The sequence below is a fragment of the Suncus etruscus genome, chromosome 2, assembly GCF_024139225.1.
Source record: "Suncus etruscus isolate mSunEtr1 chromosome 2, mSunEtr1.pri.cur, whole genome shotgun sequence".
Lineage (NCBI taxonomy): Eukaryota > Metazoa > Chordata > Mammalia > Eulipotyphla > Soricidae > Suncus > Suncus etruscus.
The window spans coordinates 101,342,470-101,347,183 of record NC_064849.1 but is presented as its reverse complement, the minus strand read 5'-3'; the positions used below and the strand labels follow the sequence as shown (position 1 = coordinate 101,347,183).

General features: G+C 34.9%; 1 non-coding gene across 1 annotated transcript; it reads left to right on the top strand.

The window, feature by feature from the left end:
• Nucleotides 1-731: 731 nt before the first annotated feature.
• LOC126003221 (U6 spliceosomal RNA) lies at nucleotides 732-838 on the top strand. The gene has a single exon (XR_007493754.1). It is a non-coding gene; the product is annotated as a U6 spliceosomal RNA (small nuclear RNA).
• Nucleotides 839-4,714: the final 3,876 nt, after the last annotated feature.

Sequence of the window (4,714 nt, the reverse complement as noted above, 5' to 3'; positions counted from 1 at the left end):
TAGAGAGATGCTTCCTCAGAGAAACCTCATTTTTGGTCAACAAACTTCAATTAAAAAAAGATTCTAATTATCAGTGCTTTCACCCTGGTTTCAAACCCAGTAGTGAGTTCTTCCCTATACATTGAAATTAAGAACTCATTTCAAAATTGAGTGCTTCCTGCTGTAATAATTCTTTATTGCCTTTCCTGGGAATTCTAACATAAGGGAAAACTGTTTTCTATTAAATTTTTCCATTCTAAAAATGTGGTCTTAGTGACAGTTTTAACATAATCACCTAAAAATATTTGGTAAATATAAATATTTGTTTTTATCCTGAGGCTTATTGAATCAGAAACTGAGTATTAAAGAACCAGTAATCTAGATTTTAGCATATTTTCCCACATCTTCTAGGTGATTATGATACCTGCTACTGTTTGATACCATCTGGTATAGATGAAAAATGTGAACTACAGAAGTAAAAGCTTTTTTTTTATTATTTTGAAAAGAATAAATAATAAATATTCACAGAGATGGTAGCTTTTGAGTAGAGTGTTTGAGTATGGGGGAAAAATGAAGCAAATAAAAAAACAAAAATTATTCTAGACAGATGAATTATCAAGTGCCAAAGCCCTGAGGTAGGATCATGCTTACTATTTCCAAGGAAACACATGGAGTTTAGTGTAACTGAAAAAGTTGAATCAGAAAGAAAGAAATAAAAAAAAAGAAATTATAAACTTAAAAAGTAGAGAAGAGTGCTCGCTTCAGCAGCACATATACTAAAGTTGGAACGATACAGAGAAGATTAGCATGGCCTCTATGCAAGGATGACATGCACATTTGTGAAGCATCATATTTTTTTGTGGGAAAAAAGTAGAGAAGAGCGTGCAGATCCATTTGAACCTGATTTCACTACTAGATGAGAATATTTTCTTTCATTATGGATGCACTTTGGAGTATCAGCTTATCTTAACTGATAAGAACTGTAGTTGTGGGCCGGGCGGTGGCGCTGGAGGTAAGGTGCCTGCCTTACCTGCGCTAGCCTAGGAGACGGACCGCGGTTCGATCCCCCGGCGTCCCATATGGTCCCCCAAGCCAGGAGCGACTTCTGAGCGCATAGCCAGGAGTAACCCCTGAGCGTTACCGGGTGTGGCCCAAAAACCAAAAAAAAAAAAAAAAAAAAAAAAAAAAAAAGAACTGTAGTTGTCTGTCGTGGGAAATTTTTATTTATTATTTTTTATTATCCTGTTGAATTGCATTTTATTTTGGGGTTACACCTGGCTTTATTTAGGTATTACTCCTGGTGTTGTGCTCAGGAGTTACTCCTAGTAGATTTGGGGGGTTCAACCTGTATCAGCAGCACCAAAGCAAAAGCATTATCAACTGTACTATTGCTATAGCCCCTAATGGGGGAAATATCACATAGTGATCTGCTTTCCAAAAAGAATGAAAGAAAGAAAGAAAGAAAAGAAAGAAAGAAGAAAGAAAGAAAGAAAGAAGAAAGAAAGAATAAAGAAAGAAAGAAAGAAAGAAAGAAAGAAAGAAAGAAAGAAAGAAAGAAAGAAAGAAAGAAGAAAGAAAGAAAGAAAGAAAGAAAGAAAAAAGAAAGAGAAATAAAGAAAGGAAGAAAAAAGAAAGAGAAAGAAAAGAAAATAAAAGAAAGAGAAAGAAAATAAAAGAAAGGAAAGAAAGAGAAAGAAAGAAAGGAAGAAAAAGGAGAGAAAAGAAAATAAAAGAAAGAAAGAGAAAGAAAATAAAAGAAAGGAAAGAAAGAGAAAGAAAGAAAGAAAGAGAAAGAAAATAAAAGAAAGAAAAGAAAAAGAAAGAAAGAAAGAAAGAAAGAAAGAAAGAAAGAGAAAGAAAGAAAGAAAGAAAAAGAAAGAAAGAAAGAAAAGAAAGAGAAAGAAAGAAAGAAAGAAAGAAAAGAAAGAAGAAAGAAAGAAAAAAAAGAAAGAAAGAAAGAAAGAAGAAAGAAAGAAAGAAAGAAAGAAAGAAAGAAAGAAAGAAAGAAAGAAAGAGAAAGAAAGAAAGAAAGAAAGAAAGAAAGAAAAGAAAGAAAGAAAGAAAAGAAAAGAAAGAAAGAAAGAAAGAAAAGAAAGAAAAGAAAGAAAAGAAAGAAAGAAAGAAAGAAAGAAGAAAGAAAGAAAGAAAGAAAGAAAGAAAGAAGAAAGAAAGAAAGAAAGAAAGAAAGAAAGAAAGAAAGAAAGAAAGAAAGAAAGAAAGAAAGAAAGAAAGAAAGAGCATACATGTTACACATATGGGTCAAAATACTATGGATGATATAGCAACTCCCTAATATCTTGTACCTTTACAACACAGAGTCAGGCTAAGATGTCCCTGGCTTCATCACAGACATTCTTACCTGTCACTGTTATCTAGTTAAGTTTCTTGTTCTTACATCCATGGAATGGAAGGAATTTTTTTTTCACAGTTACTCACCTGTTCTTCATTATAGAAAATGTAAAGGATCTTCTAGAAGTAGTATCAAGCAGACTGAGAGGGAAGAATGTTCACGTTTCTCCTTTTCAGGTACCAATTCTTTTCTCCTTGCTTCTCTATGTACTTTAGTAAGATGAGAGAGAGAGAGAGAGAGAGAGAGAGAGAGAGAGAGAGAGAGAGAGAGAGAGAGAGAGAGAGAGAGAAAGAGAGAGAGAGAGAGAGTCCAGATATTATTTTCTGACTTTGCCAACAACAAGCTTGAACAAGCCACTTAACTAAGCCTCTTTCTCCATGTCTTTAAGATTATTCAATCAGATTGGCCTCATTGGGATTTTGTCATGAATTGAAACTTGATAACATGCAAAGAGCCTAGTAGTTTGTTAATATGCATCTCTGTAAAATCAGACTACTATTTTCATGATTGAATTTATTATTTGGGGGACATGGACCATTTGTAATTTTAAACTATTTTATTTTAAGATGATAGCCTGCTACATTATCCTTAAAAATATTTCAATGGGCCAGATCAACTATGCTTGCCTTGCTTGTGACCAACCGGGGTTCGAACCTTAGCACCCCATATGGTCTCCCAAGCCCTGCCAGGAGTAATTCCTGAGTGCAGAAGGAGGAGTAAACCCTGATAATTGCTTAATGTGCTTCCCCAAAACAACACCAAAAAGTTTTAAGATTTATATTATTAAAGTAACATTGCAGAAGTCCAGAGAGATAGTACTGGGGATAAGGTATGTGGTTGACAATGGTTTGATACCCAGAACTTCATTTGGTCCCCAAGCATCACCAGTAGTGATCCCTGAGCACAGAGCCATGATAGGTCTTGAGCATCATCAGATATGACACAAAATCAAAATAATAATAAAAATGAATATAAAAATTAAGTAACAATGCATTATAACGTTCTTAATTTTAAGTTTGTATCATTATATATCAAAGTTTTATTATAGCTAGAACTGAAAGTTTTTTTTGTTTTTTTTTTTTTGGTTTTTGGGCCACACCCGGTGACGCTCAGGGGTTACTCCTGGCTATGCGCTCAGAAGTCGCTCCTGGCTTGGGGGACCATATGGGACGCCGGGGGATCGAACCGCGGTCCGTCTCCTAGGCTAGCGCAGGTAAGGCTTACCTTACCCAGCGCCACCGCCGGCCCCAGAACTGAAAGTTTCATCAAGATTAGATACAACTGAACTTTTTTAGTTTGTTAAGTTTAACAACACACCTCAAATTAGATCCTGACTAATTCTAATATTATATGGGTCCTGATTTTTAAGTAAATAGTTTCTGTGCACTATATAGCCTCAAACCTACTCCTTCATTGTTCTCTTCATCATTGGTGAGGTATAAGGAAGGGAAAGATGTTGAAGGCCTCTGCTTTTCCCTCTGGGTTTCCAGAAGAGGTAATTTCTGACTGCTGGTGGTAAGGAAGCATTGTTAGGAGGAAATAGGGTGTTTGCTCCATTACTACTGAGCCTTAAAAGGCCTTTCTTAAAGAAGCTACATTTACTGTAGCTCCATTTCCCTCCAGACAGCCATCAGCTGCCATGATAATCATCTTACTCCCTAGGTCTTAATAACAGACTTCTTTCCTCTTCCCATATCATTTAGGGAATGGTAATATATTTTCGACATTTTTTTAATCTTTGGATCATATCTATTTATCTTGCTGCCCATTTCTCCTTCAATAATAACTGCTTCCCAAATTTCAAGTCTCTCTGGTGAAATTTGATTTTTATATTCTTGTTTAGAACCAAACATACAGGCATGCTCTCATATTAATATTTGCCTCATTATTTGGGGTTTCTTGAGTACTCCATACTTTAATTCTATCTGTCCTTTCCCCAGCTCCAATTATGACCTGAAACAAGTAGTATGAGTCATAGGCTGACAGAATTATCTACCATTGTTGCAGAAGCCATTCCTAATATATAGAGAAGGTGTGATATTTCAAGATGTATGTCTTGATTTTCACTTAAAAGTTTGTAGCTGACTGATTTTTAACTATCTATAAAGTTACAACAGATCAAAACTGCAGTAATGGCATAAGAATAAACATGCACCAGTGAAAGAGCACTAATGCTCCATAAACGTCCTCATTCTCTACATTAATTTTTTTTTGGTTTGTGAACCATACCTAGCAGAGTACTAGAATTAGGAAAATTATTTGCATTTATAACCCTTTGCAATTATCTGTAGTGGATGACTGTAGTAAATGATAGATACAGTTCAAATTGGACAGTAGATTCCACCTAATTTCACATTCAAGTCACCTAGAATGTTTTTTTATATT